This window comes from Triticum dicoccoides, chromosome 5A (assembly GCF_002162155.2).
Source record: "Triticum dicoccoides isolate Atlit2015 ecotype Zavitan chromosome 5A, WEW_v2.0, whole genome shotgun sequence".
Classification (NCBI taxonomy): domain Eukaryota; kingdom Viridiplantae; phylum Streptophyta; class Magnoliopsida; order Poales; family Poaceae; genus Triticum; species Triticum dicoccoides.
The window spans coordinates 636,724,229-636,746,172 of NC_041388.1; the positions used below are offsets into that span (position 1 = coordinate 636,724,229).

The 21,944-nt window shown below is 41.9% G+C and overlaps 1 long non-coding RNA gene across 1 annotated transcript; it reads left to right on the plus strand.

The window, feature by feature from the left end:
- The first annotated feature begins 10,323 nt into the window (after positions 1 to 10,323).
- Positions 10,324 to 10,979, plus strand: LOC119298208. The gene is made up of 3 exons (XR_005145818.1): positions 10,324 to 10,415; positions 10,526 to 10,832; positions 10,920 to 10,979. It is a non-coding gene; the product is annotated as an uncharacterized LOC119298208 (long non-coding RNA).
- Positions 10,980 to 21,944: the final 10,965 nt, after the last annotated feature.

The window sequence follows — 21,944 nt, forward strand, 5'->3', positions numbered from 1 at the left end:
ACTTACTCCCAGCTAGTGCAAACACAGTTACAAGCAAACCAAAATGCATAAAAACACCAAATAGTGGCATCTCTCCAAATGATTCGCTCCCTCTTCATCCTTGGAAGCATGTTCACGATAAGCAAATCCGTGGGGAAAAGTCAACTTAGCATGTGCTCCCTCTGTCAACTCTCCAAAGTAGATTTTATCCATTGCCCTGGCCATGTTCAAGAAACACTAAATTAAGAATATTTCTACTCTAAATACAGGAGGCATCAGGGCAGAAAACAAAAGATGAGCAATATCATATGAGCAGAATAAAAAGGAGTTTGGACCATAGCAAGGTCAACAATAAAATATAGTGCTCTAACAAAAGCAAGAGTGCAACATGTTGCCCTGTTCCCTTTCAAATATCAACACACTAAAAAAGGCATGCTATGGTACAAATATACGCCAATATAGATACCAATAGAAACAGAGATGATTAAGATGGATTGTCAGAAGATATTTTCGTGTAACTTAAATGGTTCAGAAAAAATATAGGGAGATGTCATATGCAGTAAGTGGATGAAGCTCATATCTAGAGAATTTTTTTGAATTAACTGGTAGATAAAAATCAGGTGCATTGGTACAACATCATAGGACTAATGGATGGCTTGAGGGTCAAAATAGCCAAGATATTTATGAGCAAGCCAGAAAGTGGCATGTCCAAATTAACTACTGGACAAATAATGCATTTAGGTCTGTTCTAAAATGAGTTTGAAGCCACACCTTTGTGAAATTCTGAAGATGCCAAACTACAGTCACCTCAAATCTGCTGATTAGAAGGTTATCCACCTTTGTGAAATTCTGAAGATGCCAAACTACAGTTGAAGGAAATATGCCCTAGAGGCAATAATAAAGTTATTATTTATTTCCTTATATCATGATAAATGTTTATTATTCATGCTAGAATTGTACTAACCGGAAACATAATACATGTGTGAATACATAGACAAACAGAGTGTCACTAGTATGCCTCTACTTGACTAGCTCGTTAATCGAAGATGGTTATGTTTCCTAACCATAAAAAAAGAGTTGTTATTTGATTAACGGGATCACATCATTAGGAGAATGATGTGATTGACATGACCCATTCCATTAGCTTAGCACCCGATCGTTTAGTATGTTGCTATTGCTTTCTTCATGACTTATACATGTTCCTATGACTATGAGATTATGCAACTCCCGTTTGCCGGAGGAACACTTTGTGTGCTACCAAACATCACAACGTAACTGGGTAATTATAAAGGTGCTCTACAGGTGTCTCCAAAGGTACATGTTGGGTTGGCGTATTTTGAGATTAGGATTTGTCACTCCGATTGTCGGAGAGGTATCTCTGGGCCCTCTCGGTAATGCACATCACTGAAGCCTTGCAAGCATGGCAACTAATAAGTTAGTTGCGGGATGATGTATTACGGAATGAGTAAAGAGACTTGCCGGTAACTAGATTGAACTAGGTATGGGATACCGACGATCGAATCTCGGGCAAGTAACATACCGGTGACAAAGGGAACAACGTATGTTGTTATGCGGTCTGACCGATAAAAGATCTTGGTAGAATATGTAGGAGCCAATATGAGCATTCAGGTTTCGCTATTGGTTATTGACCGGAGACGTGTCTCGGTAATGTCTACATTGTTCTCGAACCCGTAGGGTCCGCACGCTTAAGGTTACGATGACAGTTATATTATGAGTTTATACATTTTGATGTACCGAAGTTTGTTCGGAATCCCGGATGTGATCACGGACATGACGAGGAGTCTTGAAATGGTCGAGACATAAAGATTGATATATTGGAAGCCTATGTTTGGATATCGGAAGTGTTCCGGGTGAAATCGGGATTTTACCAGAGTACCGGGAGGTTACCGGAACCCCCTAGGAGGTATATGGGCCTTAGTGGGCCTTAGTGGAAGAGAGGAGAGGTGGCCATAGATGGGCCGCGCACCCCTCCCTCCTTGGTCCGAATAGGACAAGGAGAGGGGGCCGGCCCCCCTTCCTCCTCTCTCTCCTCTTTTCTCCCCTCCGCGAATCCTATTCCAACTAGGAAAGGGGGGAGTCCTACTCCCGGAGGGAGTAGGACTCCTCCTGGCGCACCTCCTCTTGGCCGGCCAGCCCCCCCCCCTTTGAGCCTTTATATACAGAGGCAAGGGGCACCCCTAGAGACACAAGTTGATCCACGTGATCATATTCTTAGCCGTGTGCGGTGCCCCCTTCCACCATAGTCCTCGATAATATTGTAGCGGTGCTTAGGCGAAGCCCTGTGACGGTAGGACATCAAGATCGTCACCACGCCGTCGTGCTGACGGAACTCTTCCCCGACACTTTGTTGGATCGGAGTCCGGGGATCGTCATCGAGCTGAACGTGTGCTAGAACTCAGAGGTGTCGTAGTTTCGGTGCTTGATCGGTCGGGCCGTGGAGACGTACGACTACATCAACCAAGCTAACGCTTCCGTTGTCGATCTACAAGGGTACATAGATCACACTCTCCCCTCTCGTTGCTATGCATCACCATGATCTTGCGTGTGCGTAGGAAATTTTTTGAAATTACTACATTCCCCTACAGTGGCATCCGAGCCTAGGTTTTATGTGTTGATGTTATATGCACGAGTAGAACACAAGTGAGTTGTGGGTGATATAAGTCATACTGCTTACCAGCATGTCATACTTTGGTTCGGCGGTATTGTTGGACGAAGCGGCCCGGACCGACATTACGCGTACGCTTACGCGAGACCGGTTCTCCCGACGTGCTTTGCACAAAGGTGGCTAGCGGGTGGCAGTTTCTCCAACTTTAGTTGAACCGAGTGTGGCTACGCCCGGTCCTTGCGAAGGTTAAAACAACACCAACTTGACAAACTATCGTTGTGGTTTTGATGCGTAGGTAAGATTGGTTCTTGCTTAAGCCCGTAGCAGCCACGTAAAACTTGCAACAACAAAGTAGAGGACATCTAACTTGTTTTTGCAGAGCATTTGTGATGTGATATGGTCAAGACATGATGCTAAATTTTATTGTATGAGATGATCATGTTTTGTAACCGAGTTATCGGCAAATGGTAGGAGCCATATGGTTGTCGCTTTATTGTATGCAATGCAATCGCGCTGTAATGCTTTACTTTATCACTAAGCGGTAGCGATAGTCGTGGAAGCATGAGATTGGCGAGACGACAACGATGCTATGATGGAGATCAAGGTGTCGCGCCGGTGACGATGGTGATCACGACGGTGCTTCGAGGATGGAGATCACAAGCACAAGATGATGATGGCCATATCATATCACTTATATTGATTGCATGTGATATTTATCTTTTATGCATCTTATCTTGCTTTGATTGACGGTAGCATTATAAGATGATCTCTCACTAATTATCAAGAAGTGTTCTCCCTGAGTATGCACCGTTGTGAAAGTTCTTCGTGCTGAGACACCACGTGATGATCTGGTGTGATAGGCTCTACGTTCAAATACAACGGGTGCAAAACAGTTGCACACGCAGAATACTCAGGTTATACTTGACGAGCCAAGCACATACAGATATGGCCTCGGAACACGGAGACCGAAAGGTCGAGCGTGAATTATATAGTAGATATGATCAACATAGTGATGTTCACCATTGAAACTACTCCATCTCACGTGATGATCGGACATGGTTTAGTTGATTTGGATCACGTGATCACTTAGAGGATTAGAGGGATGTCTATCTAAGTGGGAGTTCTTAAGTAATATGATTAACTTAACTTAAATTTATCATGAACTTAGTCCTAGTAGTATTTTGCAAATTATGTTGTAGATCAATAGCTCGCGTTGTTGCTTCCCTGTGTTTATTTTGATATGTTCCTAGAGAAAATTGTGTTGAAAGATGTTAGTAGCAATGATGCGGATTGGATCCGTGATCTGAGGTTTATCCTCATTGCTGCACAGAAGAATTATGTCCTTGATGCACCGCTAGGTGACGGACCTATTGCAGGAGCAGATGCAGACGTTATGAACGTTTGGCTAGCTCAATATGATGACTACTTGATAGTTTAGTGCACCATGCTTAATGGCTCAGAATCGGGACTTCAAAGACGTTTTAAACGTCATGGACCATATGAGATGTTCCAGGAGTTGAAGTTAATATTTCAAGCAAATACCCGAGTTGAGAGATATGAAGTCTCCAACAAGTTCTATAGCTAAAAGATGGAGGAGAATCGCTCAACTAGTGAGCATGTGCCTAGATTGTCTGCGTACTACAATCGCTTGAATCAAGTGGGAGTTAATCTTCCAGATAAGATAGTGATTGACAGAATTCTCTAGTCACCATCACCAAGTTAGTAGAACTTCGTGATGAACTATGATATGCAAGGGATAACGGAAACGATTCCCAAGCTCTTCGTAATGCGGAAATTGACGAAGGTAGAAATCGAGAAAAACATCAAGTGTTGATGGTAGACAAGACCACTAGTTTCAAGAAAAGGGCAGAGGGAAGAAGGGGAACTTCAAGAAGAACAGCAAGCAAGTTGCTACTCAAGTGAAGAAGCCCAAGGCTGGTCCTAAGCCTGAGACTAAGTGCTTCTACTGCAAAGGGACTGGTCACTGGAAGCGGAACTACCCCAAGTGATTGGCGGATAAGAAGGATGGCAAAGTGAACATAAGTATATTTGATATACATGTTATTGATGTGTACTTTACTAGTGTTTATAGCAACCCCTCAGTATTTGATACTAGTTCAGTTGCTAAGATTAGTAACTCGAAACGGGAGTTGCAGAATAAACAGAGACTAGTTAAGGGTGAAGTGACGATGTGTGTTGGAAGTGGTTCCAAGATTGATATGATCATCATCGCACACTCCCTATACTTTTGGGATTAGTGTTGAACCTGAATAAGTGTTATTTGGTGTTTGCGTTGAGCATGAATATGATTTGATCATGTTTATTGTAATACGGTTATTCATTTAAGTAAGACAATAAATTGTTGTTCTGTTTACATGAATAAAACCTTATATGGTTACACACCCAATGAAAATAGTTCGTTGGATCTCGATCATAGTGATACACATAATCATAAATTTGAAACCAAAAGATGCAAAGTTAATAATGATAGTGCAACTTATTTGTAGCACTGCCGTTTAGGTCATATTGGTGTAAAGCGCATGAAGAAACTCCATGCTGATGGGATTTTGGAATCACTTGATTACGAATCACTTGATGCTTGCGAACCATGCCTCATGGGCAAGATGACTAAGACTCCGTTCTCCGGAGCGAGCAACTGACTTATTGGAAATAATACATACTGATGTATGCGGTCCGATGAGTGTTAAGGCTCACGGCAAGTATCATTATTTTCTGAACTTCACAGATGATTTGAGCAGATATGGGTATATCTACTTGATGAAACATAGGTCTGAAACATTTGAAAAGTTCAAAGAATTTCAGAGTGAAGTGGAAAAACATCGTGACAAGAAAATAAAGTTTCTACGATCTGATCGCGGAGACAAATATTTGAGTTACGAGTTTGGTCTTCAATTAAAACAATGTGGAATAGTTTCACAAACTCATGCCACATGGAACACCACAGCATAATGGTGTGTCCGAATGTCATAACCGTACTTTATTGGATACAGTGCAATCTATGATGTCTCTTACCGATCTACCACTATCGTTTTGGGGTTATGCATTAGAGACAGCTGCATTCACGTTAAAAGGGCACCATCTAAATCTGTTGAGACGACACCATATGAACTGTGGTTTGGCAAGAAACCAAATTTGTCGTTTCTTAAAGTTTGGGGTTGCAATGCTTATGTGAAAAAGTTTCATCCTAATAAGCTCAAACCCAAATCGAAAAAGTGTCTCTTCATAGGATACCAAAAAAGTTACTGTTGGGTACACCTTCTATCACAGATCCAAAGGCAAGACATTCGTTTCTAAGAATGGATCATTTCTAGAGAAGGAGGTTCTCTCGAAAGAAGTGAGTGGGAGGAAAGTAGAACTTGATAAGGTAATTGTACCTTCTCCCTTATTGGAAAGTGGTTCATCACAGAAATCTGTTCCTGTGACTACTACACCAATTAGTGAGGAAGCTAATGATGATGATCATGTAACTTCAGATCAAGTTACTACCGAATCTCGTAGGTAAACCAGAGTGAGATCCGCACCAGAGTGGTACGGTAATCCTGTTCTGGAGGTCATGCTACTTGACCATGACGAACCTACGAACTATGAAGAAGTGATGGTGAGCCCAGATTCCGCAAAATGGCTTGAGGCCATGAAATCTGAGATGGGATCCATGTATGAGAACAAAGTATGGACTTTGGTTGACTTGCCCGATGATCGGCAAGCCATTGATAATAAATGGATCTTCAAGAGGAAGATGGACACTGATAGTAGTGTTACTATCTACAAAGCTAGAATTATCGCAAAAGTTTTCGACAAGTTCAAGGTGTTGACTACGATGAGAGTTTCTCACTCGTATCTATGCTTAAGTCTGTCTGAATCATGTTAGCAATTGCCGCATTTTATGAAATCTGGCAAATGGATAAACAAAACTACATTCCATAATAGATTTATTAAAGAAGAGTTGTATATGATACAAGCAGAAGGTTTTGTCAATCCTAAAGGTGCTAACAAAATATGCAAGCTCTAGTGATCCATCTATGGACTGGTGCAAGCATCTCGGAGTTGGAATATACGCTTTGATAAGTTGATCAAAGCATATAGTTTTATACAGACTTGCGATGAAGCCTGTATTTACAAGAAAGTGAGTGGGAGCACTACAACATTTCTGATAAGTATATGTGAATGACATATTGTTGATCGGAAATAATGTAGAATTATTCTACAAAGCATAAAGGAGTGTTTGAAAGGAATTTTCCAAAGAAAGACCTCAGTGAAGCTGCTGACATATTGAACATCAAGATCTATAGAGATAGATCAAGATGCTTGATAAGTTTTTTTTCAATGAGTACATACCTTGAGAAGATTTTGAAGTAGTTCAAAATAGAACAGTCAAAGAAAGAGTTCTTGTCTGTGTTACAAGGTGTGAAATTGAGTAAGACTCAAAACCCGACCACGACAGAAGATAGAAAGAGAATGAAAGTCATTCCCTATGCCTCAGCCATAGGTTCTATAAAGTATGACATGCTATGTACCAGATCTATTGTATACCCTACACTGATTTTGGCAAGGTAGTACAATAGTGATCTAGGAGTAGATCACTAGACAGCGGTCAAAATTATCCTTAGTGGAATAAGGATATGTTTCTCGATTATGGAGGTGACAAAAAGGTTCGTCGTAAAGGGTTACGTCGATGCAAGTTTTGACACTAATCCAGATGACTCTAAGTCTCAATCTGGATACATATTGAAAGTGGGAGCAATTAGCTAGAGTAGCTCTGTGCAGAGCATTGTTGACATAGAAATTTGCAAAATACATACGGATCTGAATGTGGCAGACCCGTTGACTAAACTTCTCTCACAAGCAAAACATGATCACTTTTTGGGTCTTAATCACATAGCGATGTGAACTAGATTATTGAATCTAGTAAACCCTTTGGGTGTTAGTCACATGGAGATGTGAACCAATCACATAAAGATGTGAACTATTGATGTTAAATCACATGGCGATGTGATCTAGATTATTGACTGTAGTGCAAGTGGGACACTGAAGGAAATATGCCCTAGAGGCAATAATAAAGTTATTATTTATTTCCTTATATCATGATAAATGTTTATTATACCAAGAATACTAGGCCCGTAAGGGTTCCATTTTTCTGGGTTTTTTGAATATTTTTTACTGTCCTTGTTTGAGTGACACGTATACAGGCTGGTTTTCTAGAGTGGACTTGTTTTATTTTTTGCTTGCTGGAGTTGTTCTAGCTCGTCCGAATCTGTGCATGACTGCCACGTCCGGTGCCTTTGCGTCAGGTGATTGCTATTCAATAGATGGCCACGTTGCCTTCTAGGCTTTTTTGATGGGCTCTATCTTTGTTTTTTCTCTTTTGACTGCCTATAAATAGTTGGTCTGGTGTTGGTTCACGTTCTCCACAAGCCCGACCCAGCAATACGTCGCCGCTGTCTCCTGTCCTTCGTCTTTGCGCGCAGCCTCTCGAGATGGTGGTGCGCTGCTGCGTCCTATCCTGCCCAGCTTGGTCGCTGGCCAGGCTCTAGTGGTGCCCAGCTTGGTCGCTGGCCTGCCCAGCTTGGTCGCTAGCCAGGCTCTAGCGGTGCCCAGCTTGGTCGCTGGCCTGCCCAGCTTGGTCGCTAGCCAGGCTCTAGCGGTGCCCAGCTTGGTCGCTGGCACAGGGAATTCTCCCACGAAGCTGCATCTCCTTCCATCCTGGTTGCATCTCTCTTCGTCATGTAGATCAGAATCGAAGCTTTCTCGCCATGCGTGAGATTTTGTGCATGGTTGGGAGGGAGGCGAGTCTTCATTTGTGTCCCTGCCGAGTTCTTACTGTTCGTTTTGTCTCTGTTATGGTTCGTTCCCGTGCTCATGCTTCCCAGCGTATTCGCTCCACGTCGTTGGGTTCCTCTTCCTCGGTGGGTTCTTCTTTGCCGGTTGGTGCTGTTGATGGGAGGTTTCTTGCCCAAGGTGGTTCTGTTCCTCCTGAGTATTGCTCCTTTTAGGTTGTTATTAGCTATGTGTGATTTTGGTAAAAAAAATTGGTTGTTTTTACGTGGCTGTGTGTTTTCAGGTTCGAGTGCTGATGAGGCGCGGCTGCGACGCCAGGCACGGCAAGATATCCGTCGTGGGAAGCGTCCTGTAGATTCATCGTCTGGTGGGTGCTTTCTTTTTTGAACTCCTTTTCTAATGTTTTCAGAAAAATATTGCTGATTGATTGACTTTTGCAGTTGGAAGGAACGTTCGGCCTGTACTTGAAGAGCTGGTTGATCCTTGTCTTCTTGCTGTTAGAGCTGCATCTGACGTGGAAGTTTTGTGTCGTCCGTATTTTACTGTTGGTTGGTTGTTTGGTTCCTCACGTGGACCGACTCCTTCTGGTATGTTTATTTATTTTGTACTCCTTACAACTGTTTATGTGCTTCGATGTGTTTGCCTAGTTAATATTTTTCCATGTTTACTTTGTGTAGTTCTTCCTACACCTGTTGTTAGTCGTGTTGATGCTGTTTGGAATCATCGGAAGCGAAGGATTCTTCGAGATTATTACACCAGCAAAAAAAGAGGTGTGTGTTTCTTGATTTTGTTTGTTATGTTTACGGCTTTTAACTGCTTTGCTCCCGATCGGTTGAAGATCGAAAGTTTCTCTTGTCTTGTAGTTCCTTCTATGGAGCCGCCATTTGCTAAGGAAAATATATTACTTCTTAAAGGTAGTTCAGTTTTATATTCTGCTCTTTGGATTCTTTGTCTGTTTGTTTTCCCTTCTCCTTGCTTATTTTGTTATTTTTGCCAGGCGTTTCACATGTTCGCTCTTATTATGGTGGTCCTGAGTATGTTTGCCCGGCGTGCCATGCTTCATTTTGGTTTCTGGAGGGCTGTAAGAGTTATGCTACTGGTGGTGGTCGCCTTCCAGTGTATACTGGCTGCTGCAAGGGAGGCAAGGTGTCGTTGCCTTCATTTCCCGATTGGCCATCTCCACTTAAGGATTTGATTAAGTTTGATGGAGGTCCTGTCTCTAGCCGTTTCATGCGTTTGATTAGGCATTACAATTCTATGTTTTGCTTCACATCTCTTGGCGCTCGAGTTGATCAGAGTATTAATGTTGGCGGGGGTCCCTATGTCTTCAAGATGAATGGGGTGGTTTATCATCGTATTGGTCCTCTTCTTCCTTCGGGGAATAGTGCGCCAAAGTATGCTCAGCTTTATATGGTGGACTCTGCTGATGAAGTGCAGTTGAGAATTAGTGCCTTTGATCGTCAAGGAGCTAAAACGCTTGATCCTGATCCAGGCATTGTGGCTTCTCTTATTGCTATGTTAAATAGGCATCATAAATTGGTGCATAAGTTTAGAATGGCTAGGGCAAATCTGTGTTCTCCTTCTGCTCCTAGGGTGGCTATACATTTTATGGGTGATGAAGGCGGTGGTCATGGTGACCGTTTTTCTGGTCCTGCTTCATGTGAGGTGGCTGCTCTTATAGTCGGTGATTACACGCCTGAATGTAAAAGATTTAATGTTATAGCTGAAACTCGCTCTGGTTTTCTTCGGCATATCTCTTCGTTGAATTCGAGTCTTATGCCCCTACAGTATCCTCTGTTATTTCCCTTTGGTGACAAAGGATTTCATCTTGGTATCAAGTATATTGCTATTGGTGGGCCTCATGGAGATGGGCATTGTAATATTGGTGGACGTTTACGTGGTCGTTCTTGTCGAGGGCAAGTATCTATGATGGAATACTATAATTATTACTTCCATTATAGACGGGGGGAGCCAAATCCTTATACCTGTTGCGGTCGTTTGAGCCAGCAGATAGGTGTGAATTCTTATTCTTGTGTGGAAGCTAATCGTTTGGACTTTCACTTTCAGCAACAAGATGATTTACGTTCTGAGACGTATCAAGGTATTACTGATGCTGTCGGACAGGGTGGATCAACTGGTGAGAATTTGGGGATTCAGTTTATATTACATTCGAGTTTTACGGGTGGCCCTCGGTACATGGTGCTTAATTACCATGATGGTATGGCTATTTGTCGCGAATATGGTGCTCCCGATCTTTTTGTCACTTTTACATGCAATCCAAAGTGGCAAGAAGTTGTTGATGCTCTCGCATATGAAGGTGGTCAGACTCACGTTGATCGTCCTGACATTGTTACGCGTGTTTTCAATATAAAATTTGAAGAATTTTTAGAAGATGTAAAGGATGGATCAGCATTTGGAGCTATTCAAGCTTGTGAGTTATTATTTATTTTCCCTACTGTACCATTGTGGTCTCCTTCTTTGAATTTAATTATCATTATTTTGGTTATACGATTTTCAGATTTGTATGTGGTGGAATTTCAAAAGAGAGGGCTTCCTCATACTCATACTCTTATCTGGCTTAAAGAGAGTACAAAGGATCCTTCGCCTGCTTTTATAGATAATCTGGTGTGTGCTGAGTTACCAGATCCAATGGTTGACCCTTTGGAATATACACTTGTGGATGAATTCATGGTTCACGGCCCATGTGGTATGTTGGATGACAAGTGCCCTTGTATGAAAGATGGCACTTGCTCAAAGCGATTTCCAAAGTCTTTTAACAGTGAGACAATGGTGGATGAGATGGGGTTTCCTGTATATTGTCGACGCCCCTCTGCTAATTTTCTTCTTAGAAAGAAGGGGACTCTTCGTTTGGATAATCAATGGGTTGTTCCCTACAATATGAAATTGCTCAAAAAGTTTGAGGCTCATATAAATGTTGAGTGGTGCAATAAGACAAACCTTCTTAAGTATTTGTTTAAGTATCTCACAAAAGGCCCTGATGTAGCACGATTCCGAATCCGTTCTGAAAATGAAAATAAAAGTGTGTATGCTGTCCGTAATCCAACTGGGAGGAATGAAATCGATGAATATGTTAAATGCAGGTTAATACATTGGTTTGTAAATTTGTTCTGCTTACTCTATGTGTATTCTGTTCATTTATCCTATTTATTCAGTTTTCTGTTGTTTGCTGTAGGTATTTATCTGCTTGCGAATCATTTTGGAGAATGTTTGGCTATGATATTCATGGTCGACAACCTTCTGTCGAGAGATTAGTGGTGCATATGCCTGCTATGAATCGAGTTATTTTTCATGAAACTGATGATTTGGAAAGAGTACTAAGTAATCCATCTGCTCATAAAACTATGTTAAGCGAATGGTTTGTAGCTAACCAGCAACATTTTAGTGCTTGGACATTAACTTATTTGGAATTCCCTTCTAAATGGTGTTGGGATGGCAAAGAGAAGATATGGTCAAAGCGGAAGCGACAGCAAACATTTGGCAATAAGATTGGTCGTATCTACCATGTGCATCCAAGCACAGGGGAGTTATTTTTTCTTCGCATGTTGCTTATGATTGTTCCTGGTGCTACTTGCTTTGAAGATCTCAGAGTTTACGATGATGTTCTTTATGATACTTTCAAGGAGGCCTGCCAAGCCAGAGGATTGGTAGGAGATGATAATGAGTGGTTTAGGTTGTTTGATGAAGCAATTGTTTGGGCTACTCCGTTTCAGCTGCGCCATCTATTTATGGCAGTATTGTTACATTGTGAAATATCTAATGGTCGTGCTCTTTTTGAGCGTTATTGGCCGAGTATGGCAGAGGATATTTCTTATCGTCTTTCAATGGCATTGGGCAACCGAAAATATGTTGTGCCGCCTAAGTTTCTGTATGAACAAGTTTTGCGTGAACTTGGTTCCCTTTTTGCTAAGAATGGATCGTGTTTGTCAGTGTTTAATTTGACAACGCGATCGATTTCAGTAGATTCCGACTGTCAAAATAGACTTGTGGCAGAAGAAATGAGGTATGATGCAATCAAATTAGCAATTGAGGCTAAGCTTACATATGAAAAATTAAATTGTGAACAGAGTGCCATATATGACGAGATTGTACATGCTGTTCATGTCGGGAAAGGTGGCCCTTTTTTTATATCGGGTTATGGTGGGACTGGTAAAACATTTCTTTGGAATTCTATCATTTCCAATTTACGATCAGAAAGAAGAATTGTTCTTGCTGTTGCTTCTTCGGGCATTGCATCTTTACTCCTGCCTGGTGGTCGCACAGGTCATTCTAGGTTCAGGATACCTGTTGACATTACTGATCGCAGTCAGTGTAGCATTTCCAGAAATTCTCATTTGGCTGAATTGTGTCAGAAAGCTTGCTTGGTTCTTTGGGATGAAGCTCCTATGACACACCGTTGGTGTTTCGAAGCCCTTGATCGGACTTTGAAAGATGTTCTTTCTGTTGAAAATAAGGAAAATGCTCTGCTACCTTTTGGTGGAAAGGTTGTCGTGCTTGGTGGTGATTTCAGACAGATATTACCGGTTATAGAGGGTGGCGCGAGGGATGATATCATTAATGCATCTTTGATTGTTCTCCGTTGTGGCAACATATAAAAGTTTTGAAACTTCATTGCAATATGCGTCTTCGATGTCCTGGTTTATCTCATAATGAAAGAGCAGAGCTTTCTGAATTTTCTGAATGGGTACAGAGTATTGGAACTGGTTCTGTTCCTATGCGCTGTAAAGGTGATGAATCTGTGCCGTCTTGGATTCAAATACCTGGTGATTTATTGCTTCAGCCTAAAGCAGACCATATGTCAGCTATTGTTGATTATGTCTATGATTCATTTTTCCTTAATTACAATAATGCGGAGTATTTATCTACCCGAGCTATTGTTTGCCCTACAAACACTGTGGTGGATGAAATCAATGATATTGTTTTCGGATGGCTTCCTGGTTTCCCGATGGATTTTCTAAGCTGTGACACTATTTCTAAGTCCACTGATCATAGTGACGATGCTCATCTGTTCTATCCGCCTGAGCTACTTAATTCAATTAAAATTAATAATTTCCCTCATCACAAGATTACCTTGAAGCTCGGAGTGCCTATTATGTTATTAAGGAATATCAATCAATCTCTTGGTTTATGCAATGGGACACGCTTGATTGTCACTCGCCTTGGTCACAGAGTTATAGAAGGTGAAATCATTACTGGTTCACATAAAGGGGAACGAGTTTGTGTTCCGCGTATTGTGCTTAATTCTTCTGGGTGTAAATGGCCTTTCACATTGCGTCGTTGCCAGCTTCCAATTCGGTTGTGTTATGCGATGACAATAAATAAAAGTCAAGGGCAAACTTTATCAAAGATTTGTGTGTATTTGAGGAATCCGGTTTTTTCACATGGACAATTGTATGTAGCTGTCTCGCGTGTTACGTCTCGGAAGGACCTAAAATTCTTAATTGAAGATGAGAACGGAGAACATTCGACAATCACAAGGAATGTAGTCTATGAAGAAATCGTTCGTCGTTTATAGTTCCGTTTTTACATGGTTAGTTCTTTCAGATTTGGTGTTGACTACAAATTTATGCTAGATTTATTATAGTTTTTTGGATTTTTTTTGGGTTAAGACTGATATATGGAGAGGTGTTAATCTTCTAGCTGCATGGTTACATACTACATTTCCTACCTACTGATAAATTAACATGTACACTTTTTTATTGACAAATTTACATTTTATAGTTCCTGTTTAGTGCAAGAGGCGATTGCTGATGCCATCTTGGAGGATAATGCTCAACAGTTAGAGATGTCCAAGCGAATGGACGGGGAAGCGGTAGGTGAGCAGGCAAAGATGGAATAGGGCGTTAACAATCTGAGGCTTGCCGAAATTAAAATCGATGATGGAACGGGATTGCTTAGATGTTATCGTTGCATTGAGGAGATCGGGTCATATTTCGTAGTTTCCCATGTGTAAAATTATCTGTCTTTGTACTTCTATCTCATGTATGTTGGCTGTGGTGTACTAACTAAGGTCATGTGTGTTTCCTCTTTTTTTTAATAATGTGTTTATTTATTATCTGCGCAGTTCGATTTCATTTTATTTTTCCTGTTGTTAGAAAAAAACATGTGCAGCCTTTAGCCATGTACAACTTGTGAAACACCAAGTCCTAATTTGCCATCCAATAAAGTCTATAATCGCCAGGGAAAACAACAACAGATATATATTGCAGATTACCTTTAACATGTGGCAAGGTAAACAAGCACAGATAAGAGAAGCCATGAAACCGGCAAGGTGCGGGCACCTACAGAAGGAATAAAAAGAAAAAGAAATGAAGGATAGAAATATGATATCTCCTTGGTAGCTCGGGTAGAACACTACCAAGCATATCTCCCTCCAATGGCGAAATGAGAAAAAAATGAAAGAGGGCAATATGATATCTTGTAGGTAGCTTAAGTAGAGAACTACGAAGCATATCTTCCTTAAGTGGCAAGGGCACCACTGCCTCGGAGAGCCACCACTCGGGCACCACTGCCTCGAAGAGCCACCGCTCGGGCAGCAGCGTCATGGCGATCATCTAGGATCATTGCACACAGAAGCATCGAGAAGCCAAGCAATGCTGCTAGCATCCCAGCCATGAGAATTATGATCAACTCTGAGATCACACTCTCCATTGGGGGCTTCCTCTCAGTTTTTTGCCACTGGAGGAAGAAAGGAAGGTCAAAATTAGGGAGAAGGAATGGGGCACCTTGTGGAGATAGAGAAAAAGAAGAGAGCCTAGGGTTATTTTTATAGCTCAACCCCGGTGTACGATGGGCGAAGTTCACCAGCATTGCTCGCCGCTCGATTGCCGATGTTCAGGAGGCGAATCTGCGAGCAGTGCCCAAAAGGCGCTGGTCCATGAGGTGAGTGCTCGCTGCACTGGTAGCGAGCACGCCCGACACTACTACTGTACTGCCTAGATGCCCTACGCGCTACACGCCACAAGTGGGAGACGTGCGGGAAAGGGCGCGAGTGAGAAGTAGATAAGGCCCGGTGAAGAAGTTCATCATCCCTTGCAATGCAAAACTTACTTACAGTCAAAATTAAAAAGACCTGTGTCTGACCCGTTTTTTTTCTGAACTTTATTATGTGGGATTGCTATAGGTGTTTATTCTAAGCTTTAATACTTATTTGTAAATATTTTGCCAAATAGATTAAGAAGACTTGTGCCTAGGCCCTTTCTTTTTTGAAATTTATTATGTGTGATTGCTATAGTTGTTTGTACTAAGCTTTCATACTTATTTGTAATTATTTTGTCAAATCACGACCATAGATATTATTCGTGGTAAATTTCAAATTGCTTTTGTGATAAAAGTTTTTTTCAGAACAAACATCTTAAAACATATTTAAATCAGATCCACTTAAATGCTAGAAAAAAAGAAGCGACTGAATACATGTCTACTTGGATTAACCGGTGACATTGCTTTAAAGATGCATTTGTATATTCATATCCTTAAATATCTTAGTATGGATTTGTAGAGTCTATGGCATAGAAAGTATCTTGATAGTGGTGTCTTTATGATTATATGTGCACAACTAGAAAGATGTAGAGTGCACAAGATATTTACGAGAAACTTGCTATGATGCTGTCTAGCAGTTGGCGAGTGCGGTGTTTTGGTGCCCAGACTCATCCGCACCTAATCAGAAAAAAATAGAACGATACTAGGAAAATTTAAAGAAACATTTTTTGTGCGGTGCACAATTTGATGCGTGAGGTCGCTCCAATTTTTAGATCATTTGAACATCTGAACGGCTCTCATGAAAAGAGCAAATCGGGTCAGAACGGTGCGTAGTAATAGGGTTTTCGATGCTCGGTCGTCCGTGTTCATGAGGCGAATCTGGAAGCAGTGTCGAAAATTCATCGGCCCGTTAGATGAGCGTTCGCTGCACCAGCACGCCTTGCACTATCACGGTACTGCTCTAGATGCTCTACCTGTTAAACGCGATGAGTGGAGGACCTGCGGGAAAGTGCGCGAGAGAGAAGTAGATGGGGGTTGGTGAACTAGAGCCCTGTGTTCAGAGTGCTAATGGCTGCTTGCAATACGTAATTTATTTACAGATAGAATTAATAAAACTTGTGCTTGACCCAATTCTTTTTTGAACTTTAATATGCGTAATTGCTATAGGTATATATCTTTCTGATTTATGAGTTGATCATCAGAGGGGGCGGTGCATAGCAATAAATTTTCCGGTGCTCCATCATAGGTGTTCAAGAGACGAACCTGCGAGAAATGCAGTGAAGACTCCTTGCACTATAGTGGTACTGCCTTAGATGCTCTACGCGCTAGACGCCATGAATGGGGGGGATGCCGAGAGCGTGCCAGAGAAGAGAGATCGAACACGAGAAAGAAGAAGCGACTGGCAATAAGTCTTGGGTCCACCCTATCAACCCAAGGGAGAACTGTTCAGTTGAGTGTACCATCCAAAGATTTGGAATTTAAGTTTTTCGCTCTTATTACATTTTTCGAGGATATATAGCAACTATTCAGTTGCCTTAGCCCACAGGCGTGGATGCTAACTAATTTTGTTTTCGAAAAGAAAGTGACTCTTTATTTAAATAATTAATAGGTTGTCCTCTAAAATGTATGATTGGTATTCTTGGTGTCCTCTTTATTTAAATAATTAAGTTTGGTTGTTTTTAAGTGCCTTAGCTGAATAAAATGGTATTTTTGGTATTGTGTTGCTTCATTGTCTATGCAGGTCGATGTTGTGTTAATTCATTATCTTTGTAGGTTTTTTTTGTTAAATTTTTTAATTGAGGATAAGTACAGAGTACATATGGTCATTATAAGGAATGTAATGTATGAAGAAAATGTTCATTGTTTGTACTTTCGTATTCAAATTTAGAGAGATTTGCTCTATTTTAATTTCCTTCTACGTATTGAATTATATTCTTGATTTACTATGAAATTTTTCGTTCATAGTAAATAGTTGAAGTTAGGCTGGATCAAAAAATAATATGTGTGTGCTTGCAACCTGTTTTGTTTTTGCTTCCAGACCATATGGTTGAGTTTCTCTTTTTTTTAAAGCATTTTCTGTTTACTATAGTTTACAGATTTAACCAGCCTATCTAACTTCAGCCGTCCGTTCTGATACGGCCCATAAGGTCCAGCTTTTGTTGGCCCATGTATACCATGCATGCATTCGAATTATAGACTATGTGGTGATTTCTGATCCTCAAAAAAGAAAAATGTGGTGATTTCTTTTTAGCAATTTATATGATTACACTGGCTTACACTATTTAGCTTAGCAATTGTGTACGTCTGCCAATATATAGCAAACTTGCATTTATTTATAACACATACACAAGATTACAATTCTAAAAAGTAGAATTAAAAATATATATTCTTTTATTTTCTCACGACAGCGACAACTTAAACATTACATAACCAAACCACGCGTCGCCTGTACGTATCTGGTCATGTCCAGCCCACGCGCAAGCATGCTTTCACTCACCTCGCCAGGCCAAACCTGCCTACCTTGCCTTGTCCAGGTTGAACACTGATGTACTTGTGCCTACCTGACCAATTAGTTCACTGTAACACAACTGTAGCTACCTGACCAGTTAGTACACTGTAACGCTGCTGTAGCTGTCCCTCTCTGCGTCACTGTAGCTGACATGTAGCTGGGATTCTATGGCAAACAGTTGGCCTACCCCCTCTATCATGTCTTCTGGAGATTAAAATATGCATGCATGTTCGTCCGTGAAAAGGAGGAAGTGGCGTTGCTTGTGGGGCCAGTAATGGCGGAAGCTGACAGTGAAGCAGCACTGTATTGACAAATAGAAGATGTGTATGACTATGCATGTAGTTAAAATATTTCTGGACCACCGACGACCGAAAGCACGTCTCTGATTACTAGCCAAGTGTTCTACATGCGAGCGGTCTACCATGGCGATGGCATGCACGGGACATTTTACAGCTACTGCATGCAAGTGATCTACCATGGGGACATTTTACAGCTACTGCATGCAAGTGATCTATCATGGGGACGATACACACGAGATGTTTTACCGCTACTGCATGCAAACAATCTACCATGAGACGCCACGCATACAGGTGACAGTAATTCTATAGTACATACGGCCAGTTGCTATATAAAGAAGCTGGTCCATGCTATGGGTTCACACGCTCCAAAACCATCACAGCCTGTGTGAATAAACTATGGTGCCCTGAGACACTTTGCCACCCCTCTCACCATCGGTAGGCATGCTTTCGGAGGGATAGATTACTAAATCTTTTTGTTCTTCGGTCATCTTGCTTTGTAACTTACTGATGCCTTATGGTTTCTTTTATTTGTCATTTCTTTTCAGGCATTTTTCTTGTGATGGACGACGAGTTTTCTTCCACTAACGATGTGGGCTTCCATCGCCCAAACGCTGAAAAATGTTTCATGGGAGTGATCCAGCTCGCAACCCGTAGTTGCGTGCCTCTCCATCGTAATTATATAATTACCCCATTTTCTCCATCTAATGCTCTTCCGTCTCAGCATGTAGTTGCTGCTCTCGTCGCTAAGTTCACCGAGCACTACAAATTGTACTTCTATGACGTCACCGACAATAGGATTGTCATGACCTGCACCCACCGCACCACTGGAAACTGTGTCTACAATTTCTCTAGGAGACATTCCACCATTATTATCCAAGGTGTCCGCTATAGATTTGTTGTAGATGATGCACTACTCCATCTAGGAAGAATCTCTACCAATCAGTACATTACTATCTCAATGGAAAATCTGCCACTTCATTTGTGGAAGAGCATCATAGTAGAGCAAATCCTCAGTCCATATTGCTCCTTAGATTATGTCACACAGGACTCACGCTTAATAGAATATCCATCCACTTTTACATGCTACGCTTGGGCCAGTCGATCCATCGCGGTGCCTCCAACCATACAAGTGAACATGTCCGACGAGGATGCGTACACCGCAGACCAAGAAATGGCCTTCTTTAGCGCGTACAATGTAAATCTGTTTATCAGCGAGCACAGAATCGAGCCCCACCCAGCCAGACTGCCTTACTGCCCAACTGTGCCCATAACCAGTTCTGGAAGCAAACCAATCCAATGCTTTATTTTCCAGAGGTTTATCGATCCCGCCCAGATCCAGAGTTTGTCTAGCATGGTCATTTTTTCACCACATGCTGAAACCTATTTCTCATCCTTTGAAACTCTTGAGACTTATCTGAATGATGTAAAATACATCAAAATTAAAGCCAGAAAGCTTACGGCGTCAAATTTCTTGCTATCAACCTCCATTCCTCTTACGGGTCGCTCACTCTATCACACTGTACGTACCATATTTCAAGCTGAGATCCGTGCCGCGTGCCGGTGAGGTTGACATCCAGCCATGGACACCAGCATTTGGATCATTTGGGTTTCCAATCAATCGCACAGTGGAGCTCAGGATCCATGACATGCCATGCAGTTTTTACACGGCTCTAATAATCGAGTACCTTCTTAGCCCATATTGCATGGTGAAGCAGCACAAGACTATCATTGATGATCCACTGGAGGACCACGGGAAGAACATTGTTTCATCCTACGATTGCACTGCTTGGTGTGAAGATGCCAGGTTCATCCCACGCCAAATCAAGATGAGACAAGTGCCAGTCGAGCTACTAGACATGACTCAACCTTTTATGGTGCCGTACATGCAATTCAGGAAGATGGAAGCGTCCATCAAGGCATGGATCAACTGAACAAGTAGCTGTCATCAGAAAATGTGCAAGTTGGGACTTTGTAAAAATATGTACTGCGTGTTTCTCTTTTTTAACCTCTTTTACCAGCAGTATCTAGATGTGCTGTAAAATCTGCCATCATATTGTGAATTACTCATGTACAAGTTGGGACTCTGTAAAAATAGGTGGTCCGTGTTTTTCTCTTTTTTAACCTTTTTTAGCAGTAAGTAACTAGATGTGTTGTAAAATCTGGCCACCTATATTGTGAATTACTCCTTAGTTTCTCCTAGCACCGTAATCGAAGTTTATTATGCGGACTGGCAACTGCATGCATCACTTGGCAACCAAACCAAGAAGCAGAAAAATGGCATGAAAAATAATAACAAAGTACACAAATTACAAAGATAACACTCATTAATTAGGCAAGATAAGATAGCATACAACCATACATCATACAACTGCCAATTTTATTGAAAAAGGAAAAAAAAGCTGCTGCTATTTAACAACTTTGCTAGAACATGATCTAGGCCTTTCCATTATCACCAAGGCCACTGCCATCAACTTTTCCACGCCAAGTGTCGAACACATGGATTCGAGATAGATCCACGCCTTCGTCAGGAAGATATTTAGATGGCAATTCAGACATCAAGGGACCACTGTCCAAGACCTCTTTCACATGAATAATCACAGGGAAAACCATCATTTTCCTACTGGTAGGCGATGATGGACGTCGTGGCGATTCTCCTTCATCGACAGAATCTAGCTTCCAAGGCGGCAGAGGTGGTGTCGGCACCTCTACTTCTACTGATTTAGGTACCTTGTTAGGATTGACAAGCCATGCAGCTACTTCAATTACCCACCGATCTTCGGACGGCAATATCTCAATGAGCTCGCCTCTCAGACCTGCAACAATCAACCTCATTGCTTCCGGTTCCCAGGCAGTTTCTGGTAGACCTTCAAAACTAAGGTTTGTCCGATACTCAAGCTGGCCATATGAACACCGGGCACCATAATTCCAGCGGCAGAAAGAGATGTAGGCAGAGCCACACAGCAGTTCCCGTGATAGAAGTAAAACCTCCGTGCAGAAATCATCGGAGGAAAACTTCATAAAAAATGATAAGGTGGACAGGCTCGCTCAATTCTCACTGTACCTTGCACCCTTCCGCATCACTCTTCGATGACACGCAGCACGTCTTCGGGCGTAACAGGGGAGTGACCGCCATGGACCGTAGCAAAAAGCACGTAGCCGCGGAACTGCCTCTCTAGCTCCTCCATCCTTGCAGTCCGAGGGAGAAAAATACGGTCATTCTCCGGCCGCAACTCAGGCTCGCCGCGGTGCCAGGTTTCCTCTCGAAACAAATTATTGATTCATCTCCTACGAACGATATCATCGATCCGGGCTCTTCCCTCACTCATGGCACTCAGAAGCTAGCTGTATGAGAAGGTCTAACCAAAGCAAAGCTTGCCAAACACAAGCTGGCCTATTCTCAATAAATAGGCGAAAGGACATGGCTTAATTGGATGGTTACAAATGCACCTACCTCTCCACAATCATCAGCGTATGTGATTAACTCACCGGACACGTCACTTTGTGCCTATACACGTGCTCACATTCTCCATAGCCACCACTGCATGGTTCATGCATATAATAATATGACTCCCATCAACTCAACTCTCCACTCCTGGATGCCCATCCACACACCCTGCAGCTCTTTAGATTATTCACGCCAGCTCATGCGACAACACACCTCTCTTCACATCGCCACGTCCAGTGCACGCGTCATCACATGTAATCCATGCGTCCCTGCTCACCTCGCCACGTCTTGCCC